The sequence below is a fragment of the Pithys albifrons genome, chromosome 8, assembly GCF_047495875.1.
Source record: "Pithys albifrons albifrons isolate INPA30051 chromosome 8, PitAlb_v1, whole genome shotgun sequence".
Taxonomy (NCBI): Eukaryota; Metazoa; Chordata; class Aves; order Passeriformes; family Thamnophilidae; genus Pithys; species Pithys albifrons.
The window spans coordinates 19799589-19820985 of NC_092465.1; the positions used below are offsets into that span (position 1 = coordinate 19799589).

Below are 21397 nucleotides of genomic sequence, written 5' to 3' on the forward strand. Positions count from 1 at the left end.
TGTGTTCCTGCGCACGGCGGCGTTGGGCGACACTCGCTCCCCATCTGCACGCCCGGCCCTCAGCCCCGTTCCCGTTTTCCAGATGGGGATGGGCGAGACCGGCCCAACCGCGCGCGGTACTGCCGCCCGCAGCCTCCGCCGGGACTGGAGCGCCTCCCGGAGACACTGAGGCGCTGCCCCAGGTCCGGCCCGGCTCGGCTCGGCCCGGCCCGGCCGTGCGCTCCGACCCCAGCCCCGGTGCCGCACACCGCGGCGCCCTCACCCGCGGCGCGGCTCCCCCCGTCCGGAAGCGGCGCTGCCTCCCGAGCCGACTCCCATTGGTCCCTGTCTGTCACTCCGTCCCGCCCCCCGAGCGCTGCGCGGTCGCCGATTGGCTGTAGGGGGCCGTCAGTCGGCGAGGGCGCGCCCCGGCGGTGCCCGCGCTGCGCTCCCGTGCGGCGCGCGCGGTGCGGGTGGCGGTGCGGGCAGAGCAGGGATGCGCCCCGGCTGCGGGGCGGCGAGCGGCGGCGGCAGCGGCGAACGCCCAGGCGGGCGAGGGCGGCGAACACGGCCGGTAAGGTCCGGCCGGGGCCAGGCGGATGCCCATCTCCCCAACGCGTCCCTTGCGCCTCGTGCTGATGGGGCCGGCGGCAGCGCCGGGCAGCGGGGCCGGCGCGGGTGGAGCGGCGGGCGGGATGCCGGGGGCGGACGGCGATGCTGGGCCGCGGCCGGCGGGGGGCGCGGGCGGGCGCGGTCTCTCGCCACCCCTTGCTGTTCCCTTTGGCGCGGCGGTGCCGGCTCGGTCCCCGGGCGGGACCGGCGGCGCGGTGGGAACTTGGTCTGCCGCTGCCCGGCGGTGCCCGTGGGTACCGCGGCGCGAGACGACATCAGCCCGCCTGTCGGGGCTGGCGAAGGGGCTGCGGCGCTGCCCTCTCCGCTCCGTCGGCTCGGGAGGGCCCCCGAGCGGGGCCGCCGATCAGTGTCCCCGGCGCTGCTGGCCGTGGTGGCGGGCAGGGCGGGTCCCGTGGGGCGGTGGCAGTGCCCCGGCCCGGCCCGGCGGCGCTGAGATCGGTCAGTGCGAGCGGGCTGTCTGGGGACGGCGGTTTGAACTTCCCAGCACGGGAGGATTTTACACTCGGAGGTGGTCCCGGGCGCCCAGCTGGGCGATTCACACAGTCGAAGGCGGCGGTGGTGCTGATGGTGGTGGTGTGGCCGCAGACTGTATCTTAAAGTTGTCAGCACAGTGAGCTCAAGGAAAAGTTATTTTAAAGTAAGTGTAACGGTGACGGTTGATACATGACCATTGGCTGTTGAGACTGAGGAATTCCAAAGATGAAATCCCGCTTATCCCTATGCACTCTTTTCCATTGTTCTTCAAGCTGCTGTACTTTTAGTGGTATTACTGGAAGGCTTTGAAAGATTGTCAAATCTTGTTAATTTAGATAAAAAGAGACTTTAGATGGTCTGTATAGATGTCCATATAAACATTCAGCATCTTGATTATATAACACTTGGAGGACTCTTGCCAGACTTTGTGATGAAGTACCTGATCTTCCAATCATGGAAATACGGAGTTTTGACATTGTTTCAGTAGGAAATTGGATACATCCACAATTAACTGTTGAAGAGGAAATGGTTCCTATGATCTCTGGGTTATTTTGCATGTGTTGGATTGGGCATTTTAAACATAAAGAAACACTGTCTAGAGAATACGTAAAGAGCTCTTCGTTTGATTTGCGTTTTTTTTCATTCTTTTGTAGTAGCTTTAAGCTTTCTTTTCTACTTTCTAGGACTGTACTGATCTTTTTCTCTCTTGATAGATTATTCCGATACACTAGTTGGTATAAGAATGCATTCAATCATGTGATTCATAACATGTTTTCAGAATATTTTAAAATCATGTGATAGATGCAAGGGTGAATAACCAGTGCAAACACCATTGTTACACATACATGCACTGACTACTTTGGGGAGCTGAAACCCAGTTTTTACAGCTGTGGAGAAGGCACAATTAAGTGTAAAATATTTGAGATGTGGAATTTATAACTGATACAGGTTAATATTGTTCCCTCCCTCCCTGCATACTTACCCACTAAGTAACATTTTTGACAGGATAGAAATTGCTAATGTCAATTCCTGTACATCACCGATTCTGGATGGATCTACATAGAATCATCAAATGCAGTATTATCAAACCAGTATTTCAGAAACCTCATGTAGTTAACTTGATTCAGTGTCATTATTTTAGGTTAATTTAGTGAGCAGTCCTGATCCAGGTATGTTGCACATAGTCATGATGCAATGACTGAGATGCACTCATTTGTGCGACTCTGCCTTGTAACCTCACTTGTGTTTTCCTTATGTTCAGTCTTAGGAAAGAAAACCCAAAATTTTTGTGGTTTTGTTTTTTTTTCCCCTTGTGAGTGACACCAATTTTTAATCTAAAATTCTAGTTTATGAATAGGTAAACTGTAGAACCTTCAGCATATGAGCAGTCTTTTTTTGTGACACTCATTTCACCTGGATTGTTACCAAGACGACATGCATACAGGAGAATGTATGCCACTGTATTTGTTGCATAGTTAATCTTTGTCTTAACTACTTTTTTCCCCTGCACAGTTCTAAGAAAACCTTTTCTAAAAGATCAAAATATTTCAATTGTATAACTTTGGAAGGGTGTACGATTCAGTGTTTATTTCACTTCTGTCTGTTAAGAAGTAGTGAACTTTTTAGGAGCAGTGATTGTCCCACCACTAGAGTGAATATAAGTGTCGTAATTATTTACTTGTTAAAAATATTAACCAGCTATAAATTTATTAATATTCATAAGTATTATCATTATATAATGCTTATCCCTAGTTAAAAGAGGAGAATGCAGAAATTTCAGAAATTGTTAGTTTGCTTTTCGTGGTTTTCTTCTATATAAAAGTACATGAGTCCATCTATATGCTTCGCAACTAAAAGGACACTCAAAAATATCTTGGATTTTCCTAAGCTGCTTTTATAGTAGTAATTTTTATAAGATAGTATTGCTACATGTAACATAATAAATCTGGAATTGAAGCACAATGCTGTAATATTCTCCAACCTGCTGTCTATTTAGTTGTTTAGATAAAGATGGATATTAAAATAGTATTGATGTAATTTGCCATGACTATTAGGAAAACTATTTCTTTTAATACAGCTAGGGAAAACAAGTATCATGCTTTGTAGAAATAACTATGTATGTACATTCAGTTGAACCACTGAAGAGTTGCAGGAGCTCGTAGTAACGATGAACAAATGAATGAATGAGGTATTTCCCAGTTGTATTAGTTCATAAGAATGGTATACTGATCTTTTTCGAAAAGCTAATGCTGTTTCTGAACTGCAGTTAAAATACTGACTTGTAGCTGTTAGCAAACACAGCAACTCTAAATGCTGATGTGTGGAACCTCTGCAGAATTCCAGATAAACAGAAGTATAAAATGCCTCAGCATCTATGTATTCCCTTTGTAGTTTATTCACAAGCCTGGTATGTTTCCAAATGGTAATAGTATGTGCTGCTGGTTAACACTGCCTGGGCATGTGTGAATGACCAAAGAGTGATCCTCTTGAGCTCCTGTGTCTCCTGTGAATGCTTTCCAAAGAACTTAGAAAAGATATTCTTAAACAGGAATTCAGCTCCTGATGCTGAGAACAGAGCTCTTCAACACAGGGACAGAGGTGAAGATGGGCAAGGTGTTCTTTGACTGATAGGTAGGCAGGCATAATTTTGGCAGAGCTGTGCAGACTGCAGATATGTTGGTGGCCGAGATCAGCTTTCTCGAGTACATCCAGGAGCAGGAAAGGATGAACAAGAGTCTTAGGCCTGCTTGTGGGTAGTATTAATACAGAGATGAATCAGAGTGTGATAATTAATTACAAAACTTATTTAGGAGCATACCTTTCCCCTCTTCTCATATCACTACCTAAAATGTAAAATTGCATCTGCAGCGGGGAGCGGGCACCTTTATTTAACCCTTGTCATTCTGATTTTTGTCGTTCTCAATTTAACCTCTCAAAGTAATGGGAGTAATCTAGATATTTGCAATAGTTACTGGTCAAAACTGTATTTTATTTTTCCACTAAGCATTAAAATGTGTAATTTAATACATGTATGTGTATAATTTATTGTATCACAAAATGTACCTCTACATATGTTTATGAAATACGTAAGTGTGTATTCTTTGTGTCTGAATAAGAAGAAGTTGCCAAACACTGGAGAGGAAGCTAATGGTTAAGAGTGCAGTGAATGAATAAAATGCTATATAACTGAAATGACGTGAGAATTCTATTGAGATATATTTATTCATTTCTGTGGAGTGTTGCCAGCATACCTTCTCCCTTTGCGGGTGTTCTGTATTATCAGTAGCCTCAAAATATTTCAATTATAATATGCCTATTTCATGTATAAACACCTTCTGTAAAAGAGGGCAGAAAACACCCTACAGATACTGGCTTTTGCACTCAGTTTTGTAAGACTGCCATCTGAATACCGGTAGGCTTTAACTCTTACTATCTTCTGAGACTTGCGTTAGTAAAAATGCAAGTGACTTACATGCCTAACCTTTCTTCCCTTTGAGCAGTTCTGCAGCTCAGCTGTTTAAGGGGCTGATGTTTGTTTCTTTTGTCCCTCAGCAGGTGGCTACATTTTCACTCAAATAGCTGATCCTGCTGTGGAACAACATCTGGGGCTGTGTTGGGGTCACACTGGCTGGACTAATACAAATATTTCCTTCTGGGTCTGACCCTTATTTTTGTTAAAAGATATAGTACTAATTTATTGCTTCATGTAGGATATTGTATGTTAGAATTTATACTAATGGTCTGTTATTCCTATCTGACCTCTGTCTTTCACAGCAGATAAGAAGCAGGGGTGTAACTTGTCTAGGTTTTTCAGAGCTCAGCAGAAGATGCTAGAGAAAACTAAAGAACATCAGAAAAGCTCTGCTACATCAGACCATTGGGCCTTCAAACTCAGGCATTGGTCTCCAGCAGTGACATTAAAGGATGCTGTTAGGGCCTGTACACAAACCTGGTCATCTAATGTGCCTATTTCCTTCTACTCTTCCTGTATACTTAGTTTTCATATTAGGGATGGTTTGTATATATCTCGGTGTTTTCAGAGCCCATTTGGGGATATGCAAACCAAGAACTTGTCTTTTTCAAACTTGCTGATGCTTACTACTGTAACATCCTCCTGTAGTGGCAGCTTCTGAAAGCTTACTACTAGATTTGTAAAGAAGCCGTTTAATGTTTTATAAACTAATGTGCTAGCTTTGTTAAAAATCCCTTAGTTCTATTACTGGAGGATTTAGCAAGCAGTTTTGCATTAGTTTATTCACTACAGTCATGGTTTGATTGATCATATCTTACTTCAGCCTTCTTTCCTAACTGAAGATCCCCTTAAGTCTCTTTTTCTAAGGCAGGCACTCCATCCTTTTCATGTTTCATTTGCCCTTTTCTGACTGGAGTTTGTCCTTGAGATGCAGAGACCAGAACTTCAAATGCTACTTGAGGTGTGGGTGGGCCAAGGTTGTATAAATATGCTCTGTCTTCTCAATGACTTTCCTCATGATGCCCAGTGTTTTGCTAAGTGATTTTGTTGCTGTTTTATATAAAACTGTAAATTCTAGGGATCTGCCAGTAATGACTGCTAGAGGCTTTTCTCCAATCATTTGTCGGCATGGTGTGTACATGACTGACTGAGATTATTTTTCATTAGCTGTATTAGCTTATGTTTATCTACACTGAAGTTTATTTGTCAACTTTTTGCCCACTCTGAGTCCTGCATGATGCTTCTGGAGCTCTTTGCCATCATCATGGCATTAGTTCTGTCCGTGAAGGCTTCTTAATTTTGCCAGCAGTATCATTCCTTAGAAGGTTTTTTTGCATGTATGTCTGAGAGGAATAAAAGTGTTGTGGCATATCAGTCAAGAGTGTAAATCTCAAAAATTACTTAACACAGGTTTTCATTTTCCTTGTGTTTTTCTGAACCTCAGTAAACAGGAGCTCATAAGACTAATAGGTTAGTGCTGTGTCCAAAAATCCAGACCAGATAAAACAGAAAGAAAACTCTGAAAAATACCATTCATAGTACTTATTCCAGCTACATTGATTGGGAAATTGAGAATGATGATATATGGTATTTGACCACACTGATTGCTGTTAAAATTATTCTTAATTAAAACCAAAGAAGCTTTTAAAAATATTGGAGTGCAAAGCGACATTTACTCAAATAACTTCAATGCTTTCCTAGCCTCTCTATGGATTCACTACACAACAATCTTAACTCCAATACCATCTAATTAATCACCTTCCATTTGTGCACCACATTTCAATAATAACCAAAGCTTTTCCCCTCCTCCCTCCCAGCTGTATTAGAGGTTAGGCTGGAAGCCAGCCATGCAGAAAGGACCTCTTCATGTTCCTTGTTCAAAACCAGGCTAGTCATTTGATACTCAGAGCATGACTTTGAAGAGCTGCTGCATTGCAAACAGCATTTAGAGGGAGGTTTAAACATTCAAAATGTATTATTACTGTGCTGTGTCACTACTTAGTGTTACTTAGTAATAAATGTGGTTTCACAGCAGTGTAAGTGACTGCAGCAACCTGTCTGTGATCATCCTGTTTTCTCTTTCCCCCATCACAGTAACTCCATCCTTCCTAACACTTTGCAGAATACTTCAGCACATGAGTCTGGCAGAAGACCACTGCCCCATTGGCCACTGGTTTAAAAAAAAAACCAAACTAAACCTCCACTTTCTGCCAGCTTGAATCTGCTTAACAGAGAACCTTACAAAGGCTGTGCAGGGGAACAACATAGAACTATAATGGTAAATGCAAGAGAAGATTGAGATGGTTGAACAGCAGCAGTTAAAAATTGCCTTATGGGCTTGTCAAACTTCAGCCTGAAGTGCTGTTCTGTTTCTTGATTTACTGTTGTTCAAGTAATTGGCAGAAGTACAGGACTATTTTAGTAGTCAGTCTATTGCTTTGTTATTTTATATATTTAGCTTAAAGAATTACATTTTATATCCTTTGAAGAAAGGCCCCAGCTGTTCTACTATCCATTGAAGAGGTCATCTGCTGTGTAAATCTGGTTGTCTACAAGACTGTCTTGCCAACTGTGGTTAGTTGCAGCAATAGAATTCTTTTATCTTGTTTTGCACTACAATACAGTTCACCAAAATAGCTTTATCAAATTAGCATCTATTCAAGTATGTAACACATTTGCTATGAATTTCTACTATTTAAATGTTGTCATGGCTGGTTTAAAGTCAGATTCCTGATGTATCTAATAGGTGGTGTTTGCTGGAAACTGTAGCAACCAGGACGAGACAGTTTGCCACAAGGAAAGATTTTGGTGTATCCATTTGCATAGTATGCCTGAAACTCACAGTGCTACTTCATGTCAAATGTGTCCTTGGGTATAGCAGCTGCAAATCATGGTCAGCTGTCTGTTGGCTGATGCAGCTCAAGATTAGTTGAATGTGGAATAGTGAGTTCATGGTAGCCTGCAAGGATGTGATGGACTGAAACACTGTTAGTGTACAGCCTGCATAGTTTTTCCGCCCCCCCCCCCAGTACTTACAGGCCATGGTAGTGCTAATTGCTGAATTTGTGCTGAATACATTTAGCAGCAGTGCCACTTGTGCTGCTTATCAGCCTGAAACTGACTGTCATCCTAAGAAGTGGAACTTGTGTTACATTGTTTAATTATGACAATACCTTCTTGTGTTAAGATGTATGCAATCATTTGTCTGAAATTTCTGTAAGGTACTTCAGATCCATCAGCCAAATTTCACTATGTTCTTCCCTAGAAAAAATACTTTCATATAGGCAAATGAAGCCTCACTGTAGTGGCCATCCACAAAATATTTGAAAGAATTCAATTTCTTCTTTATGTGCTTTATAAGAGGATATTTTAAATCTCAGGGATTCATCAGGTTTGTTTGGCAGCTAGTAAGAATGGCATTAGTACGTTCATGGCATTATATTGTAAAAATCTATTATATTAATGTTTATATAAAGCTTTTAGAATTTGCAAGATTTTTCCATGTAGAAAAATAATACATTTTGCTTGGATTTCAGACTTTTTAGTAAAGCTGGTAGTTTTTCTTTTTGCCAAGTTTTTGTGTATTATGCTAGATGTTTCTTAAAATGCCACAGAAAATGCATTTTATCTCAAATTAATCATAAGCCAGATTCTGCTATATGTAGTTTCTTACTTTATTTGCTTAAAATAAGCTAGAAAGTAAAGAGCACTTCTAAAAGTGGGCTGAGAGATTCAAATATATGAGGTTTTCATCACATGAACTAAGTTTCAAGTGAAAGTTTCTCACCAAGTTAGTGGCAACTAGGTGGTGTTGAGTCCTATGTCTCAGGTTTTCTTGCTTGAGATTCACCTCTACCTGATCAGTATGTTAAAGAGCACGTTACTCCTTCTGCTCTGTGATACCTGTTACACAAATATTTGGCTGTGTTGCAGCTCTGGTGAAAAAGTGTTTTGCAAACCCCAAAGAGACTGGCCTACTTGCTGGAAATGTTCATGTGCAGCTTTCACATTACTGTTCAAAGTCAAACATTCCCATTGATTAACCAGGCCTTGAAACGGACTGGAAAAGTCTGGAATAGAATTTGAGCATCCAGTCTGCTACTGGTGTCGCAAATTGGATCATATTAAATATTTCACATGGAAAATATACTGCTACTGGGAAAAATGTTGCTTTAACCATATATTCTGTCTAGCTTATGAAATTAGAAGTCATTGGGAGTAGAATTCAACACATTATGTCCTAGTTACAAGTGAGGAGGACATCCCCATAAGATGGTATTTTAGTATCTTCTTCTGAGTATTTCTCAGGAGAAAAGAAAAATTCTTGATAGGTGTGGGTGTGAGCAGAAGAAGTGTACATAAAGGCGTCAAACAAAATAGTAGTTAAACTAAGAAGTAACTTGTAGAAGTTCTGTACTGTTTATTCATTTATAATAGGGAAATTAATTACTTTTGTTAATGGTACGACCTTGAAATGTAAATAGACAACTCTGTTGAGAAGTTCCAAAATAAGATGTTTACTGTGAATTGTTTTTCATTTGTAGAAAATTCTTTCTCTTTTGAGATTTGGTATTGATATCTCCTGAAGTCTCCTGCAAACTGATTTTGGTACTGCAGCTCACACTGTAAAACTGTTCTTTACGTGTGACACAATTAGGCAGTCCTGTAATCTCATGAACAATCATGACAAAAGTAGGTAGCAAGAGAATTTGGCAGTAAAAACAAAAGGCTCACATGCAGGTTTTTGGAGACAGTCATGTTATAGCATCAGCTGTCCACTTTCAGACATTTTGTCATCTCAGCTTTCTGAAACAAAGTTCATTAAATATTTTTAAAAAGTAAAACATAAAATTACACACTACAAAACAGCTCAATAAAAATTCACAGAAAATAACTGAGTCAAAAGTAATGGGCTTTGCTCTGAAGATGTTGCACTTGTAGTAGATATCAGGCTATGCATCGAATCATAGTAAAACGTGTGAATGAGCATGGATGATGCAGCAGAAGTGGTGGATCGTATAACAAGGAGACAGTCACAGCAGGCTTCTGCTGGGTTTGGTTTGCCCTGCAAAGAATTGTCAGAACAGAGACAGCCCACCTGGAGGAGAGAGACAGCTCCCCTGAGCCTCTGCCTGCTGCTACATTTCATCACTAGCTTTTGACTGAGGCATCTGACTGTTGTTGGCTGGGTTATTGCAGATCATTTGGGCTGGCTGGCTGTCGTGGGATCCCAGATCTGCTTAGAGGCACGGACCAAGGCTCAGGAGTTTGACCGTAGGCCAGATCACACCCATTTTGTATATTAACCACAAAGTCTGGGGAAGTCATGTATTAATGTGTCACAGCTAAGGTCACCTGGAAATCAGCTCCTTCATAATTTGAAAACTCTTGAGAGGAAAATTTCTTTATAACCCAGTAAAAGTGAGCAACATACAAGTGTTAATCGATACTGCCTTCTGTAAAGTGTCCCTGCTTTCTGTGTTGTCCCTCAGCCAAGTTCATGGTGCTTTCATTTCTCTACTGGTGATTGCTCTGTAGTGAGACTTGTGGCATGAGCAAACAGGTCAGTCACATCTGGGCAATGCCAATGCACTTTGTACAATGGTCAGTGAAGTTAAGACAGACTTGGTGTAATTTTTGTGTAAGATCTTTTGGGTTCAGGTGGTTTTGACTTTGACTGCATGTTACCTGATATCTTGGAACTTAGAGCCTCTGCTACCAGATTTATTGTTAATGATCTTTCTAGCAAGATACCAATAAGGATTCTGTGTGGGTTCTCCAACTTTTATTGACCTACCCAAAATTTTAAAAGTATGTTTTTCCCATCTTTCAGACTCTATCCATTTTATGCCATTGGGCCAATATGACCTATAAAATGAGGTTCCACTTACACAACATGCAGTTATTTGAAAGTAATTTTTAGTCACTGTTTTAACAACATGGTTTCAAGCAGCTGTATTAAATATATTATCTGATTTTACATTTTTAGAAGTGTTTTATAATTCTCTTTAAGACAAAGCATGTGTGTTCAAAGTACAAAGTACTTGTTTCTCTGCAGTCTTTGAGACTGGGTTATCTGTAGAACAAGTTAAGAAGATTCTACACAGTGCAGCAGAATCATGCTGTCAGTTTGGGCTCCTGGAGTCCCTGTTGCTGTGAATACCAGAGCAGATTTTTGTGGGCCAGAGATGATCAAGAGCAGCAGTCCTGGCTGGATGTGGTGAATCTCTTTCAAAGTCACATCATGGCCCTGCCATGGCACAGCCAGAATAAATTGCTCCCAAGCAGTAGAGATCGGCAGGGAGAGCCAAATGAGACCTGCTGGCTCTGAAAGTACTCTCAGACACAGGGACATACACAGGTACCTGGTGGCACTTGTGCTTGCTTGGGTGGGTGAAGCTCAGGGGTACTACAGCTTGGTTCCCTGGTTGAGCCTTTGCCAAGTGGCACCTGGTTTGTGTTCATGGTGACAACTACAGACTCACACAGCTGTCACCTGCCTTTGTCACAGCCTACTTACTTCTGCAGAGTGGAATCTTCATGAACCTGAGACCCTGGCCTAACATTTGCACAGTGATGATAAAAATGCTGATCAGAAGGTTTGTTTCACCATTTCTCAGTTCAAAAGCCATCTAAATATGCTGTATGTATGTATTTATGCATGCCGAAATTGCCAGTCCGTTATGCTGTCTTGTGCACAACCTCAGAATTCTGTAACTGCTTCCATTTTGTGCATGTTGTTCTTACGTGCCAGGATTTCATAACTCACTGGATGACATTTTTGCCTGATTTGCCAAGAAGGGCAAGGCATTAATAAAGGCATCTCTTCTTTGTTATCTGCTGGACTATTTTCATGGAGAAAACTAAAATTTGTTTGACTTTTATATATTTTCATTGTTGAAAAATAAAATCATGTTGAGCTTTTGAAGGTGATGGCCACATCTTTCAAATGTAAAACAATACAGATTGTTGTAATCTTAATTTCTTTTGGTATAGAGTAGCTAGATAAGAATATAGTTAATATTAAATGTATAAGTACCAGCTTATCTCATGGTATATTACAATTTATGTGATTGTTCTCTGTCTCAAAAGGCAAAGACTTGTAGTATTTGAACAGTTCTGATAGGAGGTAATGTGAAAGATAACTGAAAGAATGATAGTGATGACTTGTGCGTTTAAAAAATAGAGCCCCAAACTGATCAATTTGAGGACTTAAAACTGGAAAATCAGTTCTTTTTTCCAATGATATGCAATGACATCCTTAAAGACAAATAGGTTTTCTGACTCTGTAAGTATTATAGTTGTATTGTAAGGAACATACAGGAGATGTTACCCATGAAGCACAGCACTAATATTTCATGGATAAGCAATATAGAAGTGATTAAATTGCTTTACAAGGAAAGGTTGGTACCATGGTAGCAAGAAATATTACAAGCTAATACTGCCTCTATCTGAAGATGTATTGTTTTGTGGTAATGAAATATTGTAATAACCTTGTACACCTTTAGAGAAGAATATCAACTATAGCTCTTGGAGTTATTCTTCAAACAGTATCATTATTCTGCTTAAATAGTTTTTATGCAAAGAATATTTACAATAAACAGAACCATAAGAATGAAATGACCATATTAAATGTTAAGAAATGCATAAAAGGTAGGCTAATATACAAGTATATAGATAGAAATAAAATATTTTTCAAAAGTAACAATAGTTGATCACCTCCATGACAGTGAAAAGCCAGGAATTCCCTGAATTTCAGTGAATCCAGTTTTCAGGATTTAGGTAGCTTCGATGTATTTAACAGCTTTTTTTGAACAGTGTTGTCAGGATTTATACCTTCCTTATCCCCCAAAACTGCAGCCTGTGGGTTTAGTATCTGTACTGAATAAGTCTTTCATCATTTGGGGCATTTGTATAACCTAGTTATTTCTTGTTATGAGAAAATATGGAACTGTACTGAAAGGTGTTACCTAGAAATTGTTGTGCCTGTTAGCTTAAAAGGGAAACAGTCAGCTCCTGCTTCTTGTAATATTATATCTTGTGTAGTGGTATGGCAGTTTTTCTTTTAATTATATCATTAAGATACATACAGAAGCCCTGACCCTGCAGACCTAAATTACATAAATCTCACAGAAATGTCAGTAGGATGTTTGTTCGTGAAATGAGACTCTGGCTGAACTAAAGACTGTGCTGCTAGTAATAAAGCTGTGCATCAAGGTTGAATTCATAACACTGTGCCAGCTATACCATGTTGAACTCACTCATGGAAATGCAGTTTGAACTCCAGTGTTTACCCAATACAAAAGTCATAGACACATGGCTCTAATAGAAATGCCATCTTTTTGGTGCTAGGTAGTTATCTGGTGAGAGACGGCCCCGTGGTGTAATGAAGAGCACTCCAGACTCCAAATCCCAAGGTCATGAGTTCAAGTCTCAGTGGGGACCATCCCCTGGCAGTTCAATGCCTCCCTGCCATCCCATCCCGTCAGATCTCGGATGCTCAGCAGGGTCAGCCCCCGTCAGTACTGGGTGCTGTGACAGTCCCAAGGACTTCACTGTCACTGTCCAAGCTTGCTTGGCCATGGCAAATAGACCTTAGGACTTAAAGGGTGGGGCCAGTTCTGTGCACGCTGTGCCTCACCTAAAACATCCACTGCCCGGGCTGGAAGGGCACACCCAGGTGGGGACAGCCATTCCCAAAGCTTCGTTCACAAAGTTTGGCCATACACATACACTTATCTGGTGACACTGAAGATGATTACTTTGGTTCAGGAATTGGCCACATCATTTAGCAGCATTCTAACTGGGATTTATTTCAGTGGCATTTTATTAAATATGCCAATTTCTGTTTAGTGTTTGACTTCAGGTGGCAGTGACATGTGACTTCTTGGAAAATGCATGTCTGCTTCACCAATTGAGATGGTGTCTAGGACTCTGTTCTGGGGTCATGTCAAAATTGGCATAACCTTGTATGTGAATTTCATTTACTCTTTGTTTCAGGGTGTTCCACTAAAGGGTGCTAAGGAGGATGCTTGAAGTGTAGTCACACACAGCACATGCTTTGCTTCTATCAGAGAGGTACCAGGCAACAGAGGTGGTGTTTGTTTTCTTTTCCCATTTTAGTGAAAGGACAGATTTTATTCCCTCTAGAGCTCTGTAACAGTTGCACAGATAGATAGAATTTCCTAAAGGGAAAGGATAAGGCTGTCCTGGGTTTGCTGTTTACTATTTGAATTGCTATTTTCTGTGGCTAACTAACAGTTGCTGTTTGCTCTTCTGTCCTCGAACTGCTGTCTTTTTGACCACCCACAAGGCTTTGTGCCAGTGGAAGTTGATGTAGATCCTAAATTTTTCAGCCTCTGTAGGAATTCTCTTTTGAATTGATAAAAATGCATGCACGTACTTATTTTAGACCATTTCCAACTGAAGCACATATATTTCACAGCATGATAGAGAGGATACAGGTGAACTGGTTAGGCATGATTAGCAGTTTTGGAAGCATGAGGGCTCTGCACCCTTTAGAAAATAATGTTGCAGAAGGTGTACATTTGAAAGCAAGGTAGGGGTTTTTGAGTTGAATTTGGTATTGTAGTAGATGACAATTGTTCACATCTGTAAAAGTTGAGCTTGTCTCTGACCACAAAACAAACATTGCACAAATAGGAGCAACTGGAGTTAAATCTTGTCTGTGCCAGTGGTTTCTTATTTGTCTTTTATAGGTTAGTATCAATGTCCAGTCAGAAAACTTAAACACATACTTTAGTTTTTGCATAATTACCACCTTTAGTTTAAGATTTTTCAGGGTTGATTTTAAATTGCCAATGAGTGTGACAGTAGCAGTGCTTTTATTTTTTATGTGGACGAAATAGTAAATACTCTGAATGAGCACAGCTACACTGAAACTGTACTCTGTCTGCAGAACAAAGATACCCAAATATCTCCTGTACGAGAAGTAATATAATCACAGCAGCATGAAGCTCTTGCTATGCAAGTTGACTCAATTGAGAAAATACAACTGTGTAAGAATATGTAATATCTAAATTGTCTACCTCTTCACTGAGCCCAGAATCAATCATGTGACTTTTATGGATCTTGTAATTTTTATGTTGAGTAGAAAACAACAATTCTGGCAGCAGGACTGCCTGTATAAATAAAGGCAACAAGAGAGAAAATGCATTAATGAATGTTATTTGGAATAAAAGTTTTTCTCTAATGTTCTCTAAAGTATTTGTTGTTCAGAAAAAAGAATTAGAGAAAGGAGCTGTAGTCTAATAAAGAAAACAGAAGTTAGTTTTGAAATATTTTCTACCTTACGCTACATTAAAAGAAGATATTGTGATAGAGTTTTTGGGATATTTGTTGGTTGCTTTTGTTTTTGTTTGTTTGCTCTTTTTATGTCCAGATTAAGTTAGTTCACTTATCTCAGTTGCACAAGAAAAAATCAGTAGCGCATTCACTCACTTTCTGACATTGTGAGTCCTGTACTCTTTAAAAAAACCCACCACCTCTTGGGAGTTGATGATATGTAGCTCTTTAAGTACCATCTTTAACCAGGGATTTCATTTTTTCATTCCATGATAGTTTTTTATTTAACAGTTGAAAAAGAGTGTACTTATATACAAATGTAAAATGCTTCTGTAGTGGTTACTCCTGGAACATATACAATTTAATAGATTCTGTATGTAGCACTGTAGCATGGACTCAATATAATTCTTTTTGGCAGCAATAGAACTTTTTTTTAAAGCTCACTAAGTTGCCTCAAACTATATAGATTGTATTTTTGCGTATATGTATTTATCTTGTCATGTTATTATTACACTGTTTAAAGAGCTAAACATGACCCAAGACAGATGCCAAAATCTAGTCACTGCTGATCCTCGGAGGTGTAGTTATCATTGATGAGTTATCAGTAAGATAACTCAGTACACTTTCACCATGCTGGAAGGGCAGAGAAAAGAGGGTGAGAACAAAACTCTTACACAGGGCCTGTCTCACCATCACAGATCTTTGGGGTTTGAGGTGTTGAGGGATTCACTCACTAGGAAATATGCTCTGCTGGATATAAGATCAGCACAGGGTTGTGCTCTGGCTATCCTTGACTGCAGTCGCTGCCACCACATTAAGTACAACAGTCTAACAAAGATCATCTAATCATGGGACCTAAGTTAAGCAACCTTAGAGCTAGACCCATAGAAATACAAAGTTGCCTAAACTTAGCTTGACTTCTTATGTGGGAAGACAAAGGAAGTGTCCAGTTTCAAACAAACTGGTACCAGGAGGTATCAAAGATGCATTGTCTGCTCCAGTCTTTCCCTTTTCAACAATTCCCTCATCAATTTTTTGTAATGGTTTTGTCTCACCCTACACAGCAGTGCACTAATTCCAAACTCACCATTGCCTGAATGTGCTAACCTGACCAGCCTCATAACATCAAATTTGAAGTCCTGACGTTATAGGAGGAAGTTACCAGTCTGCTGTAACACCCTTTTCCCTGGCAGAGGTGGGTGAAATTCCTAAATTTTGATGCCATTTGATGGAAGGTTCTGTTCGCTTGTGCAATATTAATTAGCTGTTATTATTCTGTTATTCCCCTTAAATATTTTATGGTGTGTTATTTGACTAACAGTCTCAGAGCAGCCACATTTTATTCACAAGGTGACATGAGCATGAGGCAAGTGTTTCTAACAAGGAGTAATTTCTGGCTTGCCCCAGATACTAAGTTCACTTAAATAAATTTGTGGTAACACAAGAAGCAATAGTCTACTTAAAAGCTTATAGTCCTTTGAAAATATTTGCAATCCCATTTGGTATGTGAATGAAGTCCACAAAATAAATCCAAACTGTTCACTCTTGCCAGCATGATGGAAGTTGCATTTTCCATCTAAAATGTATTTCTACTCATGATTATAATTCTTGTATAAATGGTTAGTTTTTATTGGGAAGGTATTCTTGGTTTGGAAAAATATTTTTTTTCCTTGGTGCTAAAATCATTGAGGTGAGAGGCTTGCAAGAGAATCTTCAGTATCAGAACCCAAACTAGGGAAAGGGCTAAAAACACATCTTAAGGACCATTAGTCAGAACAATTTGAGCTGACAGTAGCCAAGATTGTTTTATAAATGAAGTTCATAAAATAGAAAGTTGGTTTCTTTAGCTGGAAAAAATGCCTAAAGGGCTACATTTTTGCTGCAGTTGCTAGGGAGCAGCTTACACTGTATCTGTGGGAGATAATGGGAGTCATGTACAATGTACAACGCTGATAATTTACCTCAGAGTGCTTAGGGTTGAATAATACATTCACAGAGCACATCTCATTGTACAAAATAAGAAGGTGAGATGGATGTTCTCAGTAATGTGAGGTGACAGAGCCACTGCGGTGTACGAGATACAGCACACGTGTCAGTGGGCTATGACAGCACCATGTCAGTCCTACACGATTCTTGGGTGGGGCTGTGATTAGGTGAGCAGAAAATCACTACATTGGCTGGAGCGGAGGAAAGAACAGAGCAGATGAGAAGTAAAACCTGTGTTTTGATGTATTTGACAGATGCTTTGGAATGAACAAGGTCCTGACAATCTAAGATCATGTATCTTTTTTTAAGACAGAGTCACTTGACTGGAAGTCTGTGTTGCCTGTAGTATGTTGTTTAACAAACTGAGGATGGGTAAACTGTAGAGGGATCAGACTGGCCCTGCTCCCAAGAGAAGTTACCCCACTGCATTTGGGAAAAACTGCTTAGCTGTGAAATGTCAACATCTGTTATAGAAACCTTTAAAATTACTTGGTTATAGAACTTTGTGGGGTTTTTTCAGAATCTGTAAAATTGGAATTATTTTGGTTGAAAACACAGCCTTAAGTTTGGTATTCCTAAAACTGTAAATGCAGTACATAAATTAGACAACCATATCACTGGTTTCTTATTCTTATAGCATTAATAATTTCCAAAAATTATCCAAATATTGCTAACGATTTCCATTTTAATATAGTAGTTTAAATTTCACAAATCAATACAGTGCTATTCTCTTGAAGTTAATTGCTTTTCTCCTTTGAGCCTTGGTGCAAGTTTTTCACACATTGTACACAGAGATCAAGTGTGTTTTCCTTAGCAATTACTGCATTTGTTTAAAGTGAATTAGAAAATCAAAAATGTTGGGAATACTCTTTAATTAGATAATTAAAATATGCAGCAAGTAGTGTCTTGTTGAGATGAAAACAAAAGGTATTTCATAGAATTATTAGGCCATGCTAGAATTCAAGTAGGACACTAGTTATACTGTGCAGTTAAAGTGCAACAAAAGGGTTTATAGTCTCTTGAAATACTATATGGCATAAATTTATAGTTTTTCAACCAATTTTAGCTTTCATGGCTCAGCCGCCTGACCTTGAAAGATGCTTTCAATACGCAGTCTTATACTATAAGCTGTCTGAAAACATGATGTTATTGCTAACAACAATTTGAAACCCGCTGGACTTGGCCTTCACAAAACTGTGAGCAGATACTATCAAAATGCAGCTGTAGTTAATGAAGTTATGACTAAGCTAAAGATTTTCCAAAAACAGCCTTGATAACGTGCTTTTGCAGATTACTGACTTCTCTAACCTTTTCTAAATTTTAGACTTTTTTTTTCTTCTCTAATCAACCTTTTACTCTTCCTTTACCCTCCTTCCAGCTTAACTTCTGTAATTTTTTCATAAAGATCCAACATCTTTTTCCTAAAGAGATCTTTTGGTATTGAAGCAATATCTGAAATTCATTCCAAAGGCTCTGGTCACTGTGCAAGTTTGAAATGCAAAACTCACCTTCTGTAGCTTTTAATATTTTTATATCATTGATTTCTCTGTGGATTATAAGTTTTAATTATTGTTATATACATTTACAAGTTTTTCACTTAGCTGAGCTTTTATGAATGAAGCATGTAAAATTAATCATTCAAAAAAAAGGACTAGACATTGTAATTGCTGTAGTTATCTACAATCCCATCTTCATTCTACTTTACTTCTGAAATAGCTTAATTACATTTCTGTAAGTAATACAAAGAAGAATATTTTATAAACCAAGAGTCTTAGCATCTGGAAACCTTTTTCACCTCTCTCTTAAAATATGAAATACATTATTCTCTCTTTCCTTCCATCTTAACTGTTCAGACCTGGCCAGTGAGCGTGGGAAACCCCATGTTCAGCCATCCTCAGGATGCCCAGGGCTTCACCAGGTGTAATGCTGACTTGGGAAGACAAATGGCATCACTCCAGATGCTCCTTCTTTCTTCCTCCTCCAGCTTTATATATTAAGCATGACACCATATGGTCCATAATGTCACTGTGCCCAGGTGGGGCAGCTGTCCCAGCTGGGCCTTTTCCCACTTTCCCAGGTGCTGCCAGTCCAGTCCCCTCACCTGTGGCTGTACAAGGATCAGAAAAGGCCTTGACCCTGTGCAAGCTCTGCTCAGCAATAACAAAACATCCCTGCAGTATCAACACTGTTTTCAGCACAAATCTGAAACACAGCCCCATACCAGGCACTGTGTAGAACATTCTACCCCAGCCCAAACCAGCACAGCCTGTGAAGGAAGATGTGATTTTTAACTAAGTATCTGTCCACCGAGGTCATTCATAGCAGATTGCAGTTAATTGATACTCCGCTGGAGGCATTCTTGGTAGTTGTATTCACTGAAGTCTGCTCCAGCGACATAGTTTCTGAGAGAGCCACATACCATTTCAAAATGGAACATATTTTACATCATATTTCATTTTAGAGCCACTCTATCATTATTGGTAGTATTATATATAATAGTATTACATATCATGTTGTTATTATTATAGTGTTCATTTTGACATGTATGTAACTTGGTGCCTTTGGGTGAAGTAGTGCAAATATACCAAAGGACAACAGACCCTTCGCACAGACTTGGAGCTTGCTGTTAATGATTCAGTTCATATCAGATATATGAATTATAGTGTATTCTGAATTTGTAAAACATTTTTAAAATAAAGGAAATATCTCCTAGTAAACTGTATTTTTACAGACTTTAGCTTCTTATCTGATGGGATTATAGACAATCCACTGATTCATCTCTTAGGTCAACTGTGAATCTAGGGGTTTATCACAAATAAAATTTTGTAAAGTCAACATGATAAGTGACGTCTTGCAACTTGTCTGCAAGTTGGCTTTGTGCTTCCAGTATTTTTAATTTTTAAATACTACTACAGGAGAAAAATGCACAGGAATAGTGGTGGGTTCTAATTTTAGCATTCATGATACTTGTTGATGTTGTTGGAAAGAAAATTAGGTAGGCTTTGGCACTGACCTGTTAAAGCTATTTGCAGGAGGCAAAATGAACATCTGTGAAATCTCTATTTCCAGAGTAGCAGTCACCCAAAGCGTAGGCACCTAAATGCAAATCCTGAGCCCTCTCAGGGAAATGTTCAGGAATTTGAGGTCTGACTTAGGGAAAATACTGGTATACTGCTTCTGCTCCCCTAATACTTATAAATTTATATCTTTAAATACTGTGTCTGAGCTGTCTAAACTGCTGTGTTTGAGCAAGGGTTGGCATTCAATTAGTTTGGTTGGTTTACACCACATATATATAATTCTTAAATGTCCAGAGAGATCAATTTTCTGACAAGTAGAATAATTCAAAGCCATTTGAAGGTCAGACTATGGCACCTTTAATCTTAATGCTACATTGTTTGCAAAAGGCTTCATGAACTCTGGGCTGCTCAGAGGCATGGGCTGTGGGGGCAGGGAGGATTCTTCTCTGCAGTTTTGTGTTGGAATCACAGGCCAGGGCTGGAGGCTGTTTCAAGGTGACAGCACTGTAGCTACTCGAGGATGCAGCCTAGGGCACTAAAGCTCTACATTGTCATTTCTGTAGTATATGGATTTAGATATAGATTCTTGTTGTGCAGAAGTGATCCAGGGGTTCTGAACAGTGGTGAATCATCTTAGTCTGCCATTACACCCTTAATATTACACCCTTAATTGTCACTAAAGTGTTTACCCCAGCATTTCCACCCAACTCTGGGATGGCTGTAAACTGGTTATTCAAGCTGTAAGAAAAAGGATCTGGAGCAGTGAGATGAAATAGAAACTCCAGTGAATCACAGCAAGGTCTAACAATCCTGCTTCTAGTAAAGATTCCATTATTGCTACTCAGCAAGCAAATACTAGATTTCAAAGAGTAGTTTAAACTCGTTAAATTCCCTTGGTCCCACTCACAGCTCTATTTTCTGAGTATCTCCTTCTCTGGAGATACTCAGAACCTCCTTGGATGTGATCCTGTGGAACCTGCTCTAAGAAAACCTGCTTTAGCAGGGGAGTTTGACTAGATGGTCCCTTCCAGCTTCAACCACTCTGTGATTCTCAATTCCTCTGGAAATGAAGTGGAGAACTCTGGGGTTTTTTTAAACTGATAAAGTTACCTAAATCAGTAACATTTACCGTGTTTTAATTTAGCATTTCCTTTAAAAATACAAGTAAGAAGACCCACTCAAGCAGCATTTGTTACTCTTGCAGATTGTGGAGATGCTGGAAAGGTGTCCCATGCTCCATGTGGGTTGTTTGTTTAGTGCAGACTTGGTTCTGTTGTGTGGCACTGTTTTGGGTTTTTTAACTGTCAACTAATCTTGAGGAAAATTGGGATCAGCATTTCCTTGATGATAAATGAAGGAAGTAAACAACTAAGAGCTCCTTGTCTGCTTTTCTTGAAGTATGGGACCCATCAGATTGATGGCATCCACAAAGCAGCAGTCATTTGCATTTTCCTACTCTCCTGCTGCTGTGTTTGGTATCATAAGATACGGGGTCAAGATGGAATGCCAAATTAATCATTTTGAGACT

At 40.0% G+C, this 21397-nt stretch overlaps 1 protein-coding gene across 5 annotated transcripts in view; it reads left to right on the forward strand.

Moving 5' to 3' along the window:
* Window positions 1–409: 409 nt before the first annotated feature.
* B3GALT1 (beta-1,3-galactosyltransferase 1) overlaps window positions 410–21397 on the forward strand; it is a 188759-nt gene continuing 167771 nt past the window's right edge. For all 5 annotated transcript variants that reach the window (XM_071562598.1, XM_071562600.1, XM_071562601.1 and 2 more), the window contains exon 1: window positions 410–553. The gene's annotated coding sequence lies outside the window, so the exon portion shown is untranslated. The remainder of the gene's footprint in view (window positions 554–21397) is intronic.